A 20,766-nucleotide genomic window follows, 5' to 3' on the forward strand; every position below is an offset into this window, starting at 1 on the left:
ACAGATTGTGGTCTCACATGAACCTTGTGTATTTACCCAGTCATCATCTTTAATGTGAGTCTCTCCTGGTGCAGGTGTCCTCCTCATGAGCAAATCCAGCCTGAGCTCACTAGCAGATTGCTTGTGCTCACAGCATGCTGCACACAAACACACACAGACACCTGAAATCCTCTGGGAAAAATTGAACACCTTTCATTCTTTCCCAGCTAATGACGCTTCAAATATTGGGCCCCTATTGCTGGTTTGAAAGTAAACCAGTGGGAGAAATGAACCCCACACAAATATCTTGAGAGATATTTCAGGTTGGAGTTATGGTTTAATAGAAAGATTACAAAAAATGCAACAATACAGGAAAAGTAGCTTAGACCCACAAAGTCAAAGTAAAACCTGTCACCCTGTTGGACAGGGTGGTCGCTGCACTGTTGAAGTGATGGTTGCAGACTTGTCAAAAGTGGTGGTCCTGTGGAAAGTCTGGTCCTCCTATAGAAGTCCGGGTCCTCCTCTGCATCTGTCCAGTGGTGGTGGTGTCCCAAGTCCCCAGAGTGCCCAGTTTGTATGGTCAGATTTAGGCAGGAAGGTTCAGTGCGCTGGGCAACTGTTGCAAGAGACCTACCATTCACAGTTCACCAGAAAAATGTAGGTGGGAGAAGAATGCATAGCTTGGTTACATCCCACATTGTAACCCAGGAGAAACCTTCAGTCTGTGTTCTGGCACTCAGACTCAAACAAATGCACCTTGAAAGGAGAGTGAGGTGGTAAAAACAAATAGGAAGAGGCTGTTATGTACCACAGCAGGTGCACCTGCGGTCCAGGTGCAGGATTCAGCCACACCATGTCTGTGGTCAGCAACCTGTTTTGCCCTCTGTGATACTCTTCCCACACCATCCATTCACCAGACCTGTTGCTTCAGGATCCACCATAATGGATCCACACTTCCTGCTTTGGCCCTTCTCTTGAACATCTTGTAAGTAACACACATCCCCACTGTCATCTTGAAAAAATCTCTTACACAATCCTACAAGACTCAAAGGTTTCTCTCTCCCTTAAGACACATGGTAACCTTATTTTTTCCCTTCCTGTCTCTCCTGTCTGACTTTCTCCAAGGAGTGACTCCTACCCAGCAACTAGTGATATTTGAACTTTGGTACTGTCTGTTACCTCCTGCTTGTTAAGATTTGTGTATCTAAGTGTGGGTGATCAGATTTCCCATCACTTGCCCTTGATTTTATGCTGAATACCAGCTAACAGGATACGTATATATAGCCTTCCACATATCCTTCCACAGGCATTTTTTGAATGACACTACATTAGGTCAGGTTACATAAAGGAAGAGGAAAATGAGGAAAACAGGGAGGAAACAGTTCACAGATGTCAGATGTCTACACACAGCAATGTACAATATCTTGCACATCCATACACGTCTTTCCAAGGCTGCAAAATTTCTTTGGAGCATGCAGGCAACATTTAAGGAAAGCAATACAGAAAATGTTTTCAAGCATTTACAACAGGGTCTTACCAGAGTTTTACACACCCTTTCTCTAACCCAAGATATCACAGAGCTGTAACCTAAAACCATCAACAGTTTCAGAGGCATCCTACTGAGTCAGCCCTTTTGTTAAATCTCCAGCTTGGATGGTCATGGGAAGGAGGACTCAGTGTTGAGCAAGGTTCAGGGTCATGCAAAGAGAGGGATGGGGACATGTCTGGATGCAGGAACAGCATGTCCCTGTCTCAGCAAGCATGTCCATCAGGCCTAAAGCAGATAGTCTTCTCATTTCTTACACAATCCTTAGGGTGAGTGCTGTGATGTGCTATGATGGAGCAGGTACTTGGTGTTCATGCTTTCATGCCCTTTCACACTGCACAAATGTGCTGCTGGAGTCAGAGAAGAGCAGGGACCCAGATAGCCCAAGTATATTTCAGAAAATATATATTTGAGGCACATGTTTACCAGAAACCCCACTGCTTTGAAGAGAGACTGACAAAAGGAGACTGGCAAAAGGAGACTGACTTGTTAAAGGGAAAGTTGAGGAAACTCTTGGTGCAGGAAAAGAAAATGAAGAGCTAGAAACAGGTCTTCCTGCTTTGTGAAACAATTTTTTTTTCAAACAACTTTTTACCCAAAGTACCCTATTTATCAGAATGAAGATTATGACACAGTGAAAAGTTGTTGACACCAATTTAATGCAGACCAAATTGGAAAAAAAAAGAGTAAAGAAACATGAGAGAACTTTCACAGATTCCTTTTACACTATAGACATTTGTTTCAAAGTATAACTTTCATGGAAGCATCATTGAATATTCTTCCTGGCAACGGCTATTCCAAGATAGTCTGCTGACAAACTCCAGCATCCTTCCAAAAGAAACACAGCTCAAACACTGAACTTAATTAATGTCTGCATTATTTCTTCAGTCCTCTTCAGAGCTATTGACTACATCTGCCTTAAGATAGAGGAAAGGTATCAATGTTTTTCTCACAAAAAGAATTAAAAGGGCAGACATTTCTTTCACCTCTAACAGCATTTTAGCCATTCTGAAAAAGTAGCATGATAATACACCATCACATCAAGATGGACAAGATAGAATTTTTTCAAAGGAAACACAAACTGCTCAAAGGAGGTATTGAAGCAGTTTTGCTGGTTAGTTATGACATGACTTTTATCCTAGAGTAAAAGTGCAGACACTTCACAATAAAGCTGGAAGCACAAAACATCTGTAAGACCATCTAAAGACAAATCTCCTTGAAAAATCTCACAGCAGAGATTTAAACTCCCATCACAAATGCAACTCTATATTTATCTTGTCAGAATAAGCTGGAATGCTACTGAGTCTTATGAAGCACGATGCAGACAGAAGCCACTTAACCCTCACAGATTCCTCCTGCAAGGCACATCCACATTTGTCCTGTTCATAGAAGAGGAAACAAAGTACAAAAGTGTTGACTAAAGACCTCACAGAGAAAGAATGATGATGCTTTTCTCAAATTATCTCTGCACTGTGGCAGCTAACATCAACAGGCTTGTACTGTCTACTGCTAAACATGGAACTCTGTGAAGCTTTGCAGTGCTTTGGAGAGGTGTGATGACTGTGATGTGAAAATGGTTTAAAAGGAATGCTGTTTTTTTACCCATGAGCAATTTCAGGCAACAGAATCCACAGAGAAATTATCCTCAGCACTGCAACAGCTCAAGTTTCCCACTTAGGATGAAGGTGAGAAGCATTCAATGGCTAATTTTCTCTTAAAACTAATTTTGTCCTAAACTGAAGACTTTTAGAAGAGCTCAGGAGAAATGAGAAAGAAGGGAGCAGAAAACAGTGAAAGAGCCTTAGAGAAGGCTGGGAGTCTGCTGTCTGAGCACCTCTGGTCATAAATACATGTATTTAGGGATTGTACAAGTATTTGCTTCAGCAGGGAAGTGGTACAGTCATTCCACTGTGGAAAGCATAAGAATAAGCTGGAAAGCATAAGAAGAATCAAGGCACAGAGAGGTCATTATTTGCTAGGATAGGATAGGCACCCACTACAATTTCTCATAGCCCCAGAGGAAATCTCCAGCCTAAGATGTGCACCAGCTTTAAAGCCAGACAACAGAATTATGGGACAGCTATGGTAGGGATATTTGGTCAAAAGCAAGTCATAATTTGACCATAGTTGGTTTGGGTTTTTTTTCAGAAAACAGCTGGATTTATGCCACCCTTTTATGACCAAGAACTGTAGACCAGGCACTGGTAAAACAGCTAAGACAGCAAGGTTGGCAGAAGACATATACATGGGGACCTGGCATTAATAGTCCAACCTTTTTGGAAACTAAAGATTTTTGTAACACAGTGTGTTGGATATACCAAGCATCATGATCAGCATCCAGGAAAGTATGTCTCAGATTCTTCTAGCATTGTCCTGAGCTTTTGCATCTGTTGCTGCATCATTAATGCTCATACGACTATTGTTTTTCCTGTCAGTCTGCAACAATACCTGGCAGTAGGATAAGAACAGACAAGATGGGAAGAAACTTTCCTTTTCATCTTTCACAACAAAACTTGATGCTCTCCATATCATACAGCTATTCTGTAATCTACCAAATGGATGAAATTTTCATCCTTGATTTCCACCTATGGAATCAACCTCCAGATGTTACTGCTGCCCAGGAAGCACACTCTTTCCTCAGGTGGCAGGGATCCCTTCTGTCCCACTGCACTGTCTTACATACCTTTGTAGGCAGCCTAAGAGATCAGCACAGTGCCACAGCAGGAAACATAAATTTTATCTTGACACACAGAGACAGATAAAATGTTTGCACCTCAGTCCTCATAGCATTTGAGTAGTGCAGACAGCTGTGTGACAAAGAGCTGGTCTCATGTTTAGATCATCTGCTGGGATTGGCAGCCTGTGCCATGGCCACGCCACTGCCATAGCCAAACAGAGTCACTGCTCTTACTGCAACATGCAAGCTAGGCTTCCAGAAAAGACAACCACCAAATACAGACAAGCTAGCTGGCTCCACCAGGAACTCCTGTGCGCATTGTTCATCAGAACAAGATTGCTTGTTCACAGCTACTTCTTTCCCCATTTTCTTAATTTAACCTCACACAACTGTCCTTGACCTGTGAAAGGTGGTGGTGAACACAATGGCAATGGCTGCTTTTACCACCCAAGTGTGTAAGAGTTATGCTTCCTTCCACCAAAGCGAAGGGAAGGCAAAGAGAGGAAGGGTACTGGTGAGGAAGATGGGGCTGGGGACAGGAAAAGAAGGGGAGGGGAGGATTCTAGTGGGAGAGTTTATTCAGAACATAAAAGCTATGTGGTGTTCTTCCAGAAGTATGATTTAAAGTATCATTCATTAGAAAGCATCATATCTGAGCATCTACTACATAATTTGTCCCTCTGGTGCAACAATTCACTAACAGCACTCAGATAAAGGAAAAATGTTTCTAAACTTGAGATTAGTACCAACAATGAACAATCCCAATCCTGCTGCTGAAATTGTACACTGAAATAAGGTAAGTTGTGTTAGATCCTATCCTGAAGTGCCTGAAATCCCCCCTCCTCTGTGCCTTGCATCTGGCAATTAGTTTTCAGGAGACAGAGCGTTGCATCGGCACATCAAAATATGATCATATTGCCAGGTCAGCAGACTTGGCTTTGTCCTTCAGAAATCTGTATAACCATGCCAGATCCTTTCAGCAGGCAACGGCACACGTTCTCCTGGCATTCTGCCAGACCTCCCTTCAGTCTCCAGGGCTCACTGAACTTCCTGTTGGTTGTTCATGGCCTGTGTAGCATTCAATATTGGGATGAGCAGTGTCAGGCATGTCAGTTGCCACCCTGGGCTCTTCAGAGTGATTGGCAGACATCTCATTGAGAGAAGTATTCCAGAGAGGGCCAGCTGCTTTTCATGCCTTTCAGGACTTGCTAAATGTTGTTATGCAGTTGTTCAGCAAGAGGAGAGACTGTAACTATTCCGTTTGAATGATGACAGCCTCCTTAAAAACCTTTGCTCTCAAAGCCCACTTTCGCCCCTCAAACGTTAATTATACATTAAATATGGTGACTGTATATGTCCTGTGCATGTAGTTGGTGGTATTTCTTTCCTTTCTTGTTTCCTTAGCAGTCAAAAATAGAGAGGAGGAGAAAACACAAGAATATTCTCCTAAGGTACCTGATGGTCCCAGCACCTGGAAGACAGTAAAGGACATGTTTCAGCAGAATAATACCTGTTCAGAATAACAACAGTTCCTGCAGCACAGGCTGGGAAAGTGGGAGGAGGGAAGTATCACTTTTATGTCTCTAAATGCAGTGATTTTCCTTGCCAGAAATCTTTGCTATTGGGGTGTGGTTGACCTGTGCAACACACTCTGACCAAATTTTACTGTGCATTGCTGAAGCATATATAAGATGGTTGTTGATGGTGAGAAATGTCTTCTGAACTGCAGGAACACGTATGCAAACATGGTGGTTTCTGAGTAATTTTTTGCCAGGTGTTCCTGCAAGAAACTCAGAGGGCAGCTGAGAGCCCAAAAACTTCTCTGGGGCAAAGGCATGTGGTCCCTTCCCCCACTCTCAGCAACACACACACAAAGACATCATATTACCACTGCTTCTTCACATGAAAGGAGAGCTGAGACTGTTTACTGTTGTGAATCACTCAACATCTTACTCATTAGCAAACATATTCTCTCCAACTGTCTTTTTGTTTTGCAATATTGCACACATCTCCAGCCACTCCTTATTTTCTTCACTTCTAAATAAATAGCTTTTGTAGACAGGAAGAGAATAGCATTACTTAGAATTACCTTACTTATACTGAACCTATATTCTTACTCAATGTAAAAGTACAAGCCATTGTTCTCAAAATCTATTTCAAATCCATTTCAAATCCCCAAATATTTTAGTTGTAGTTTACCACATTCATACAGTCATTACTTCTCAGAAGCATTTTTGAAAGCTAATCCTTTAACATATATCTCTTCTGAACAAAAGCAAATGCCTATTGTTTTCCTGTACTTGCCTTTAATTATGTGTGAAGAGAACATATGAAATCACATGGAAACATTTACCAGCCTGTATCCGCAGAAGTTGCTCAGATTCTAGCAGCAACGCTGTTTGCCATCAGCAAAGGAGGATTTTATCAAACAAACCCTGCATCCTCCACCTGCCAACCCTGCTCCCCACAAAAGATGCAGCTGGATCAACAAGGAGAGAAAAATGTAAGAGTTCACAAGTCCCTCCATAGTATATCCATACTATCTGGGAGAAGATAGAGCATAAAACACTAGATCTTTTGGTAGAGAAAAACTGGACAACTTGACCCTGGGTGCAGCAAATCCCCATTTTATGTTTCAGCATCCCTCCTGCTGAAATCTAAAATTTGCCAGAAATGCTACCGGCCTAGAAAAGCCATTGTGCTTTCTCAGTTACTTTTAATTAACTGAGTGATCTGAATTTGTCAGGGTGCAATTAAACAACCTATATGGCTAGTGTGGGACTCTCCGGCTGCTGCACCGTGATCATCAACACCTCTGTCAACCTTGCTGGTAATGAACATGGCAGAAGGTCAGTGTGATCTCTCCTTCTCCTTCTGTGTCAGGTTTTACTGCTCCTTCCGTTAGCAAGGAGTTAATCACCAGGGCTTTGGATCAGTATATAGTGTAAAGTGTCACATGTGACAGCAACATTTGGTCTGCAAGGGGCAGAAAGTGCTCAGGGCTCTGGAGCTGCAGAAATAGGCAACAGAGCTGAGCAGGATTCTTTCTTACTAACGGTACAGGAGGCTGGAAGCAGTCCCAGCATTCTCTACAGCTGTGGAGGAATTGATGATGAAGCAAACTACATCCCAGAGCATTGTCAAGAGCTGTGCATACTCCTGCTCAAATGATTCTTAACAATCTCACCAGAAAAAGTATGACAGATTAACCAGCTGTGGGCAGCATGTGATGTCTGCAAGTTCATAACCCCATCCAATTAAAACCAGCACTTTTGCAGAAAGTTTCCAAAGGCAGGCCTCCCCAGTGAAGTTGATTTCTAGCCTCCTACCCTGGCCGTTTATTTCAGGGACCTTCTAACAAGCATAGGAGGATTATTTCTGCAGTTCCGGAAAGCAGATTTCACCATTCGCATTGGAGTCGCAGAAGGGCGATCTGTGCTGAGTCTTCAAAAGGAGTCACACAGACAAATCACAAAAGTTTGCTTGGGGAGGTGGTGGAGGAGCAGGCTAACAGCAGAAAGTAACTGTTCGGTCAGGGCACCTTTTTTAGACCAGATTGCTGTCACCCCTATCAAAGTACTGCTTATGCTTTTGGGACACAAAACACTGGAGCTATGCCTTAATTGCAATACGGGCACTCTTCCAAATTGGATTTTTTGTCCAATTAAACTGAAGAGTAAAGTGAACCCACTAAATTTGCATGCAGGTGAAAATTCAGCTGTTCTGACACTTTGCATGATGGGATCCAGCCCACAAGACCCAGAAAACTACCCTACCTTGCCCCTGCCTTCTTGGATACTCAAGCCCACAAGCAGACTCTGTGGAACTGTCACGGTGACAAACTCCCACACTACAACAGAAAAATGTTGCTCCTCTGTCAGGCTTGGTTACAGCTGGCCAATGATGGATATTACTGGGCTGCACCTATTATTTTGGTGGTTACCCATTTTTGTCAGGACAAAAACCTGACCTGTTCTGCACCCCTGCACCTCTGCACATTGGTTAGAGGAAAGTGAGGGCAGCTCTCCTTCACTGCAGGTTACCTGCCTCACCCTCCCAGGGACACTGCTAACAATTATTCACTGATCTCTTAAAAAATGTGCAGTGGAAGGATATCTTATTTCTTTCCTTTTCTCTCTCTCAGAAAAGTGTGTTCTTTCAAGATTTTCTGATTACAGACTTTCTCACCTTTAATTGCTCTTTCTTCCTCCTGTGGACTCTTCAGTTTGTTTCTAATTTCCTAAAGAAGACCTCATCAGTGCTGAGTACAGGACAATAATTGCCTTCTCTGCTGCAGAGAACTGATCTGCTGTTAACTGCTCTAAGTACTGCTGGCATACTAGGAGGAGGAATGCTGTGCTTTGCCACCAGCTTTATTCTCATCAATTGTGAGCCCACAGAGATGGAGTCAGAGGAGAAATATGACAGACAATAAAAAGGGTAGCTATAGAGAATGGGTGAAGAGCACTGGGAGGTGTTTAAAAGGGACTGACAGTGTAAAAATGGGAGACAGACAAGTCCAGCTCCTGAAAAGATGTTCCTGCCAGAATAGAGGGCAGTGGGAAGCTGTCATGCTTAGTGTACCAGAGTGGCAGAAAGGAAAAGACAGATAAAACTGCACTCCCCTATGTTAAGTAGTTCTCCATTTATCAGGATGTCACACCTGCCTATTTTGGTGCTTGTGGCTGGAAGTTTGGGAGCTTTTGTTTAACATTCTTCTTACCACTTACTTGGGCATCATACTGCTGCTACCCATAATATCCATTTAGAATAGGATGAATTCCAGTTGGAGATATTTGGAATTCCGTTTTGTTCATGTTCCATTTGACAATACAAGAACATATCATAAAGCAAAACCAAGATACCCTCCTGAATGAAGTGCTACTTGCAGAGAAACAGAATATAAAGCAGCTGATTCAAATTAGATAGGCAGGAGACAGAGTTATCTGCAAAAAAAAAGTTAAATCTGTGTTAAAGATTGTTTAAAGTTAAATCTATGCCAAAAGAGGATGGAGAGAGGGGTGAAAGTCCCATGAACATTCAGAAAAAGAAAGGAAGAGTCCAAGAAGACAAAGAAAGAATCAATTTGAGACACAGGTATTCATGAGAGAAAAGAGTCCCAAGCACTACCTGACAACAGAAATCTTAGCAAAGATGGGAAGTTACAGGCACTGAGCACATGTGGGTACTAGGGCAATTCTGCTGTGTATCTGCTTGGAAGATTAATTTCTCTGATTCTCCGAACATTTAAATGTCAAATTCTAAATTCTTCACTCCCAAAAGCAAAGGACTGCTAGCAAGGAGAAGCTGTTGCTCATGTCATTAGCCTATGTCAAAAAAACCCAAAACATTTCTTTTCCTTAGGGATGTAATCTGTGAGTAGCAAGGTTGAGGAGAGTTTAACTGAGTCCTACCTGTGAATTTCTTATACCCTTGGTTTGTGTGGGAGTCTTACAATCACGTCAGCTCCATTTTTAGGGTTTCTATATCTTGTGCATGTCATGCTGTTGCTCAATAATTGTCAGTGTGCAGTTTTGTCAGGAAATAATACTGTTTATTCTCTGAGAGACTTTGAATGTTGTTCTTCATATTTTATAAGCCACTCTGAGTCACTAGCACCTAAGGGACAAAGGCAAAAGGAATAACATAAGGAAAAATAAAGGCAGTTGCTTGACATTACATTTACTTAGCAAAAGGAATTATTCTTGGAAATTTAAAGCTACATTCTTTATTTTGTGAACCCAGTAAAAGCTTTTCTTCAGGGCTGTTGAGAAAAACAGAAAAGATTTTCAAATGTACAACTAAATTCCCTTCTGTAACAGGGTGTGGTTCAATGCTGAATAGAAACAACAGAGCAGGTGTTGGAGAAGCCTTGTGAAGTCTTGAAAATATTTATGCCCACTTAACGATACTATGCTATAAACTATCAGCTATAAAGACTTGTGCAGCATGACAGGTGTAATGTGAGGACAAGGACTGAACAGTTTCTGTGGTATTTCAGATAAGGCTTCCCACAGTCCTGCTTCTCATAACGTTCAGGCATGGGCAAGTAGGTAAAAATCTTTCTTTGCGCACCAGGTGGAAGTGAAGCCCTCCCAGGAGGCTGATATACCCAAACCTCAAGGTGCATTTTTGAGCCTTGGTGAATGTCACATGCCAAACCTGTGACTGAGCAGAGGTAGCACAGCCAAATATCCCTGCTCAACTCCAGTCTCCCTGATATATGCAGACTGTGGTTTCACCTCATATGGCGTCTCTTTAAGATCTACTTCTGACTGGGACTTCTTAATGATACCATTTCCTACATGCTTCACTGGACAATGAGCCTCTCCTTAGTTACCACACTTAAGATTAAACATGGTCAGATGATGTGTCAAGATCTCCTGTGGAACTCAAGTTGTTTATTATTTCATGTTAACTTCATGCTGAGTCCCCAAACTCTTTGACTCATAGCATTTTTCCAGAAAGGTCTCCCACCTTTGCTCAGAGACAGCTCAAGAGAGACACCAATTCTTAAATGGCTTTATTCTAACATGGTTAAAAATACACATTCCTCTCCTTTAGCCTGAAATTCTGATCTGACATTTAACTATTAGTTCCCTGTTACCTTTATTTTCTACATTTAGAGCTCCCCTCTGGTACTTGTGCTCTAATGGCACTTTAGACATTAGAGGAAGGGACCACGTGGAGATGGGGAAAAATGAAATCTCTTGAATGCTTTCCAAGTTTATCTCTACAGGGGATATTGGGCAAGATTATCTGAATTAATTCTTAAATCTATGTTCCTTCTATAAATAAGCAGACAGAGAGAAAGACATTTCAGTTAAGTTTTGCTTCCTTTTCTAGGGGAATAAACTATTTTCTAATGAAGTACAGTCATATTTTCTGAATGAGGACAGGTAAAAATCAAGACACCTGAGTTTAGTCTTTCAAAAATTTGTATTTGCAGCTAATCCAAAAACATTTCCATATCACCACAAAGTAAAGGTCCAATTTCCACATTTCAAGATAGTTTTTGCCTCTCTCTCCACAGCTCCCAGTTCCCACACCATTTTCTCTTTTCTGAAGTATTTTCTGTGGTCATGGACAAACACTGTATTCCTATATTGAATTTTCAGCATAGCTTTTCTAGACTTCATTTCTCAATTGCATATATCTCCAAAGGCAACATTACATCCACTTGCTGTGGCAACAACTGTGTTTAAATATTTCAGTAGTTTTATCCATTTTGATCCCCAAGCTATTTTCCAGGTTGTAATCCCACCCCCGGCAGGTAAGGCCACCATTCCCCATCCAAACTTGCACAGCCTTACCCCGAACAGTAACATTTTTCATCAAGTGGCCTGCTGAATAGTCCTCATTGCTCCTTTTTTGGAGTACAGTAGTTTTTTGCACATGGTTTTGCAGACATTTCGTCTGATGTAGTGTCAGCTGTACTTTCCAGGGAGTTTGTATTCTCCTTCAGGTATTAGGAAAGATATCAAATAGGCTCAATAGACAATTTTTTAGGACATGCTGTAAGAACACATATTTATCATGACTTCCCTTAAAACTACTTATGTCAGCTAGCCAATTCTTAGTGCCTGCACATTTCAGTGTCAAATAGCATGTGTTTCTATATCAAAAAGGCAGTGCTATAAGATTAATATCATTACAGCGAACCATATACCTCCACAGCTGCCTTCATCAATAAGATTTATTATCTGAAGGAATAAAATAAATTCTATTTGACAAGGTATATTTGGTATAAATATATGTTGACTGGCATTAATTCTATTCCTACGCTTTATTTCTCTGCAAATTGTGTCCTATACCAATTTTTCCATTATTTTCATCAGGAGTCATGTTAGCTCAACTGATCTACACCCTCCTGTGTCATCTTGTTCACCTCCTAATAGTCAAGTTCTAGTCTTCAGATATTTAATCTGAAGTTTTCCAATTATTTTAATATTTTTTATAAATTACTATTTAATCCATTTTCCTATTATTTTAATAAATTTTTATAAATTACCAATAAAATATTTGCTTTTTCGGTGGCAGAGGGTAAGTTGTATCTTTCTTTTTCTTTTGAGATCATGAAAGCAAATTACTTAGACTACTGATTGAAAGTTTCTGGTGATTTACCTTCAGTTTTTATCAGTTAGGCAGCATTCCATGTTTCTTCTTCCAAGCGCAGAAGACAGGAAAAACTGGAATACTTTTACTACTCCTGCTCATTAACATCTTCACTGCCCTTATGTCAGATCTTGATTGCCTTATATGCCCCAAACTGTCTTGGTCCACCTGAGCATGAAATTTCTTCTGTTGACCCTGCCCTTCCTTAAAAACTCTTTCCTCACTTAAAACAAGCCATAACACAGTTTTGCACATCTTCCTCCCTCTCCCATCCATTTTGTATTTTCTACTTTGTCTTTATCTACAGCCCCACTCACTGCCATTAGGAAAGACACTTACACAATGCATTCTGGATTCACAGCTTTGGGGGCCAGCAAATACCTTCTTCTGAGATCACAACACACTGATTGAGAGCCTTGTCCCCAGTCTTGTGTGAACTCCTGTTCTGGATGTTTCTTAAGTTTGCTTTGCTCTTTCCTGTCTTATTCATTAGCAGGACTATACCTTCTATGCAGAATGATAGCATGTGCTTTTCTCTGTTTTTCTCCCCTCACTCCACAAAAATCTGCACTCTCCCCTGACACATGCACAGCTGCGGCACCCTCTGCTTTTGACAGTGCCCTGCTGTGTCTCCATTTCCAGACCCTGTGTCAGCCCTATACAATTCCAGTCTCTTGCTCACACTCTGTTGCTTCATTCACACTCTCTGCCGCCCCACAGAGATGCTGTGGTGCAGGGAAACATTATTTCTACATGCACAGATCCCAAGCGTGGTGTGCTGCCCTTCTCTTCTCACAGCAAACAATAAGGCTGGGAACCTACAGTCCTTGCAAGTGCTTCACAGCTGATGTGAAAAAGCTATTCCAAAATTGCCTTTGAGGAGGCTCAGTTTCAGTATGGCTCAATTTCATTTTACTGGCATTGATGCTATTGCTCTGAGAAATGAATGAAAATTATTTTAGGAGCTTTCCATGTTTTCCCAAAGTTTAAAAATGAGGTGTGGAATATTGCTGTTTCAGAAAGAGGAGGTTTGGGAGACACTGTGCAAGAACTTGACAAATGGCACCTAAAGATAGCCTGTGAAGATATAAATATCCCATTTGGAGGTTTTCTCTTTAAAAGATTCCCTACATTGACTTAAAGACATATCTCCCAAGGCTTTGATTGCTGCTGTGGAGACACATTTTGGTGATGATACTAATATAAAACATGTATGTATAATTTTGAAATCGAGATTTTAAACTCCCTAGGATAGAAAATCCATGTTCTCAGGGGATTCTGCATTGAGCCCTATGACACATCTGAGCTCTTGGATGGCTTTGAGTTTGGCTCTCAGTTTTGCAAGGTCCGTGGACACCTTTTATGAAAGTTCATGCCCAACTACGAAATGAAAGGGCAGGATACTCTCACGTCAGGTTATTTGAGAAATCATGTAAATAATTAAAAATCAAAAATATTTATTTCTTATTTTCTTGGAAATTACACACTTTCCAAAAGCCTTTGTTCACCTCTAAAATTCACGCTTCCAAGATCCAGTTTCTAGCAAGTCATTTTTACTAATTTTTTATTCCTAGACCTTGTAATCTCTGCATACACAAGCCTGCCTAGTACTGTTAATAGTAACAGTGATTAATCTCAGTGCAGCTCTTACAGATTCTGCATGGTAAAGGAGTCTTCCTGGTAAGAAAAAGCAATACTTCTACTTCCAACGGGAAAGCATAAACACCAGAGGCATTCAGGGTAGTCACTAAAGATCAATACCACATCTCTCTTACAGGCCTGTATCAGAAAATAGCAGAGACCATAGCTTGTAGCAAGACCCCAGAAACTTTCAGTTGAGACCACCAGAGCATGTAGAGCTGGAACATGGATGAGAGTAAAATGGTAACCTTGGCAGAGATTTGCAAATGCACACTATTTAATCCTGTGATGTTAGAGGTGGAGCTTGTCCTAAAAGGTGACATTCATCTCCATACAAACCACCTCCTCAGAGGTTATGGGGAACTTGCAGGGCCTCTTGCTCACCTGATGGTGATGCCTTGAGATGGAGCATCACACAGCAACAACTGACCTGCTTGGGCTGAGCTAGCTGCAGAAACAGGCACAGATGTGGCTTCAGCAAAGGAAGACTAAGGAGACTTCAGCAAATCCTAGTTATCCTGTGTGTCTGATGTGCCAGTGTGAGCACTTTTCTTCCAGAGGCCAAGGGATCTCCCACCCCACGCAGGGACAAGGAGCATGTTTGCTTCAAAGCATGTCTGACTTTGAATATCTCTGTGCAAGGTGGTACTGCATAGCCTATGCTTCACCTGGAGGGTTCCAGAAGAGAGCAAGGAATGTGGAGGGCCAGAGTAGCAGGTGTTGCTTAGCAAAGGTCCCTGGCAGATGGTACTTTGGACTGCCTTGCAGCAGCTCAGGGAGGGCACATCCTCATCTGGAATGTACAAAAGAAATTCCAAAGACCCTGGTTAAGTGTTTGCAAAAGTAAATATCAGTACCAAAAGGCTCTGGGTCTGCTGCAGGACAAACAATTAAATCCACTTCTGACACAGGAGTCTTGTTATGGTGAAACCACACGCCGCACCTCAGGCATATCTGCTGAGTTCAGCCTGTTTGGGACTTCTACAGAATCTCAGACCTCTTTGTCTCTGATTAGAACAACCTCTTCAGCAAGATTCTCTCAGGTCATTTGTCAAATATATTTAATTCTAGTTAGATCCTGTGGCAGAACTGAGTGAAAAGGCGACCCCATCCATAGCAGATCTCAGCTTCATTTCAGCTGAGAAACTGTTACATCTCAGCCTCTCTCACAGGCTAGCTGCTATTTCTAACCTGTCCAGTGCTGCATTATGTCAAAGGTCATTATTTATTCAGAAGAACTAGAGGGTGAGATAGCATCCCCGTTCTGTTACAGGGATCAATAGGTGCCTTTTCTATAATGAGAGCAATTTTTTTTCTTTTTAAAGCCTAATTTCCGAGCACTTAGAGAGTAATTTCTAATGTTGAACCATTAGGGATTGTTAAAAACATCAAAGCACTACTAAATGATCTATTAAAAAATATTATTGTTGCAACTGCTATTATGCTAATCTACGTATGATCTTGTTATTCTACATAGTTACAAATTCCCAAAGCTAAAGAAAGATAGCAGCATTAAGACTAGGAAAACAGATTTTCATGGAAAATTAGTTACCTGTTAGTATAGACAATTTTATTTTCTTTATCTTAACTTTGCAAGCCAAAGGCTTCTTTCTCTTAAATGTCTGGAAAACAAGAAAATTAGATGTGACATAATCACTTACACAGTGCTGAAGATCTCACTTTCCTCTCAGAAAGAGCACCATGAAAATCTGTCATCTTGATTGACAAGTAAGGTAATAAATCTACTACTATTACGAGTAGAAGTAGTATTACTCTGCAGCAGCAGCAGCTAATAAAAATTACCTTGTATTAGTGGAAAGTGGCAAGAGAGGGAAAAGTAGCGTTTATTCTGAAAGAGAAAACAAACCAAACCCCAGAAAAAAGTCCAAACGGAGAGGGACAATTCTTGCATTTTTGGAACTTGCTGCAAAACTCTTTGACAACCCTGGGGAAACTGAACCATCCTTGGATCTCCCTGAATATCATAAGGGTTCTTAAAAACAAGTGAACAAAATCAGAGGTCAGATTTTGACCAGAATCAAAAACAAAAAAGTGTCTGTATACTTTTACTATCCTTTCTTTATAGAGAATATCAAAGAGAGCAATCAAAGCAAAAATTGCATCAGATTAGGTTCTGTATCTAATGGAGACAAGAGATGGCCACTACAAAGGCAAGGGAGCAAGTGTTTACCCTCTGTTAATTCAATCTTATCTATTTCTTAGGTATTTTCCAGTAGAATATATATTAAAAAGCCCTATAAAACTGCACAAGGATAATGGTGGTTTTCTTAGTGCCATGGGTTTTTCTTAGAGCCCAGAGGAAGCTCAGATGTCCCTTAGACAGACTACTATCTATACTCACAGGAGAGAGAGACTGCCAATAAATAATGTGAAGGCGGAAAATACAGAGAACAAAATTTCTCTTTTACCAGGCAGAGCTGGCAGCAGAACCCAGGAATAAGGCAGCAAATAGGAGAAGCTGAGGCTGTTGTGTGCTTTTTTGGGTCTGTGAAAGGATTCTGCATATAACTGAGAGTGAATCAAAGCCGTCCAGTCATTATTGCTCCCTTCAGCATACAAACTTGCAAGCCGAAGAGGGTAAGGCTGGTTTTGTCTCCAATAGGTTACAAAAACAAGAAGAGACTCGAACGTGAACATGCATGAGATAGCACTTTGAGGGGGTGGAAGGAGGAGGAGGAGGAGGAGAGAAATACGCACTGATTTGCAATAGAAAGCCGCCTGTAGCATCGCTTGAACACAGAAGATTGGCTCCCCTGGGGACTCCATTCAGAAGGGGCCAGCATGGAGGGGCAGTATTTACACCATGCGATAGCAACATCAACGAGAACTGCTCTCAGGAGAGAAAAACAAAGCCAGGGTTGCTCTCTAGAAAACAAATAAACACACAAAATTGCAGATTCTTCCAGAACTGCAAACCTTTCCAGATTAAAAAGGGCCAATACCTGTCTCTGGGGAATCTGCATGCAGATGCCCAGGAAGCACCCACAGCACCCACGCACCCACAGCAGGGTGCAGAATGGCCAGGCTTTGTGGGCAGCAGAGGAAGGCTGCTGTCCTGGTGTGGGCAGACATGCAAGGCTGCTGCCTGGCCTTGCACAACAGCTCATGGGGAGTGGTGGCTGTCCCCAACACAGGGACACAACCTGCTGTTCCCTACTGCCACAAAGCCAGCCTAAACAGGTAGCTCAGATGCTGCATGGTGCTGTAGTCAGGAACAGGTGAAACAAACCCTACGTCTGAAATCTCCCTGCTGCACCCCTAGACCTCCTCCTGTCCAGAGTAAAGGACAGCAAGGACAGAGTGACAGTCTTTCTCCCGGACCCAGAATGGCAGCCTGGTCCTGGTCCACTCAGTCTGGGATTAAGCTTGCAAAAAGACACTGAAATCAGGAATTAAAAGGTGAGATTGTCATCACTAATACCTGGGATGCAACCTAAGATTCATTAACTAAAGGAAGAGTTAGTGCCAGGGAGATGGTCATTACAGATCAGACTTCAACGTTGCATTATCTGTTTCTCAACACTTGGCAATAACTTTGAATTAGAATTTTTTTATTTAATTGGAGAATTTATTTTATTTCTTTACTAATTGTACTATTTTTTAATTTATCTTACAATGGAATGCAATAATTTTCTATAATATTCCTCCCACTACTTAACCTACTTAACAAATTTCAACTCCCTGCAACATAATGCATATAAAATTGATTTTAGTTTCAAAAGCAGTGGAAGAGTTTTATTGCAGACATTTTAAATACTATTCACATACTGCAAATCCATAAGGCATGGTGTGAGATCAAATACAAAGTTACGATCCTCCAGACTGAGCAATTTTGCATTTAAATCCTTAAAATGCATTATAAATGGAGATAATATTTTTTTTAAAATATATATATATACACACAGAGAGGCTTTTTTTTCTAATGTAATATTTAATCCAAATTTTCATTTAAAAATAAATTGGCAAGGTGCATTATATATTCTCAAGCATTAATCAGCCAAACATCAGCACTTCCTAATGTCAAAGGATACCTACAGCACCTGCAATATGCAGGTTTATAGGGGATGAAAAAAAATTGAAGCTCTTTGCTTACAGGCAAGGATAAACTCTGCTGTACTCTGTAGCTGAAATTCCAACACTGGAATTCTAATAGCATGTAATAGCTTGAAAATTATCTACCATGATAGATGAAATGTGGGCTCACACATTTCTGCAACAAATATATGGACCAGACAGAAGGTGGGAAGAAAAACAAATGAAGTATTTAAGAACACAGGCTAAGAAGCAATAAAGTCAGGTAAAATGTTTAAGTTGCTGAAGACCCTGACCTGTATATAGTCTACTAAATATACTAAAATATGTGTGTGTCTGTATGGAACCAGGCTGGGGTACAAAGGAAAAGAGTTATTAATAAATTTTTCACTGTTGTTCTTCATATCTGTATACCCATCACTCACACATTTGCTATGCACAGTTGCTCTTAGTATAAGTGCTCAGTCCAGCCTTATTCCTGGTTCTTTTCCAATTTGAATGAAACCAACATTCTAAAAAACAGCAAGATGTGCATCCTTGTTCCCACCTTCAAAGTAGGAAGGGCATGCAAACTCTAGTCACAAGCATGGGAAACACCCAACTGATGGATTTTTTCTACAAATAACACCTACCAGCATTTTGCCTCATGTAATAATTTAGCCTCATACCCTCGGGTATATATAAATAGCTCAGAAAAATGCCTGGACTACTGGTGGATTTTTGAAATGACCTGAGGTTCCATATTCTGGAGACTTGTCTGCCTCCAAAAACAGAGCAGAACCACTCAACATTTTCCTTTTGCTGGACATACTGTTTTTTTAATTTAAAGATGGCCTCACAAAAAAATTTCTGGGCCTGCACTTGGGAATATTTTCAGAAAATTTTGCTTGTTAGACTAGCACAATTCTTCAGACAAATTAGTTAAGTGATTGATTTATGATTTTTTTCCTCCACATTTTTTTTATTTGCACACATTCCTTGCTTACTGCTAAAGGTTCAGATTCCTTCAGAGTCATTGGAGAGTCATTGTGTGCACTCTGGGGTCCGGCTAGGCAGGGTCTGTTCTCTCCCTGCAGATAAGAGAGAAAATCCCTGTTCAGGATCATGCCTCTTCTTCTGGTATATGCCATTTACTGAACAGCAAGCACCAGAAATCCCACAAAACCAGCCAGCAGCTTGAGCCTAGGAGGAAGATAAAGTTTTGGAAGCTGTAGGGTCTGCTGCATCAGGTTCTTTGGATGGACCACCTGAAGATGCACTTGATCCTTAATGGCTGAAACTGCAGCCTGAAGTATTGGGGTATTGGGAATCCTTGTAGCAGCACCCCATAAACCCCAACCAAGAGCAGTAACATGAGGACATTGCCTGCTGTGCAGGACACCAGAGTATTGCATCCCAGACACTTATCCCTGTAAGAGCACTGTCCTCCCTGAGGGCTTGGCACTGCCCTCAGCTGCACCAGTGCAGGCAAGAGGACACTTCAGGGCTTTATGTTAAAGCAAAGGGGGGGAAGCAGAGAAGAGTGAGTGCCCAGGAGAGAAATCTTCTTCCTCTCCAGCTCCAAGCCCAGGACTTTTAACAAAGTTTTAGAAATCGTGAGAGACATAGCCATGATTTTTCAACAATAAGAATATGTAACTAATTAATAACCTGCATCTCACCCAGTCTCAAAATAGGGGACCAAATACCTGAGTAAGTGATTATTGAGTCATTAGAATATTTCTCTGTAAGCCTGCTTTCTCATGTTTTTTTAGCATTTCCATTTTTTGCTCACGGCTGCTGTACATGCCTTTATTATTATGTTATGCCTTTATTTGGCATAACATAAAAAATTATCCTCTTTCACCAAAAGCAAGCAAGAATGAGCTTCTAGCAAAGACAATTAAGCAATTCATTATGCAGGCACATTCAAAAGCTTTAGCAAGATCAAGATAATACTGGTTTTTGTTTTCTTTTTGTAAATCCTTACCTTGATTCTAATTTTTTTCCCTCAACAGTGTTATAATTAGCTATGTGTTTGACTTCCTATGGCAAAATCATAAAGACTACAATTTGAAAAGGAATTACCATAGGCTGATTTTAAGAAAGTATGTCTTCACTGGGACCAATTAAGTCCTTTCAGTTAATCATTAAGCAAGTGCCTTAGTGAGCTGGAGAAAGTATCCTCCAAAAAGATTATAAAACAATTTCTGTGCAAGAGATTGGAGGGATTTCATTTTTAACTGTGTCTAGGTTTTTGTAGAACAAACAAAGAAATTAATCCTACGAAACATCTTATTAGTGCATTGAACTTTTTTCCAACAAATTATGTAGCTTCTGCAAGTTTATTGTGCACAGTGTTTGATAAAATCTAGGCTTTGGTGAGTAATACAGTCATGGCAGATTTTTTTTTCATAATATATTTCAGAAAGCTAGCAGCTGTGTGAAAACAAAGCCCATATAATTAGAAGTGTTCGTATAACAGCAGTTCCTTTCCCGTGTTCCTGAGCCACACACCGCCAGTAAAAGAGAAATTGCATTTCCCCTGGAAGGCTTTACAGTCGCACCGAGGGGCTGATACCTGGGGGGGACCCATGCCCCCAGGCTCCAAAGGCAGCTCTGTGTCAGGCAGGAGCTTGTGTCCCCATCGCCACAAGGAGCCGGAGCCCAGCCCGAGCCCGGCTCACCCTCCGTCTGCCCGCAGGCAGCCGCACCACCGCTCCCTCCCCGGCCCCGTCCCACACGGGAGAGACGCCAGCCCCTCGCCCCTCCCGCA

At 41.3% G+C, this 20,766-nt stretch overlaps 1 long non-coding RNA gene across 1 annotated transcript in view; it reads right to left on the reverse strand.

The window, feature by feature from the left end:
• Positions 1-310: 310 nt before the first annotated feature.
• Positions 311-20,766, reverse strand: part of LOC143692186 (uncharacterized) — a 44,030-nt gene continuing 23,574 nt past the window's right edge. Inside the window, exon 6 of the long non-coding RNA XR_013180042.1 lies at positions 311-5,673. This is a non-coding gene — a long non-coding RNA (uncharacterized LOC143692186). The remainder of the gene's footprint in view (positions 5,674-20,766) is intronic.

The sequence above is a fragment of the Agelaius phoeniceus genome, chromosome Z (genome assembly GCF_051311805.1).
Source record: "Agelaius phoeniceus isolate bAgePho1 chromosome Z, bAgePho1.hap1, whole genome shotgun sequence".
Classification (NCBI taxonomy): Eukaryota; Metazoa; Chordata; class Aves; order Passeriformes; family Icteridae; genus Agelaius; species Agelaius phoeniceus.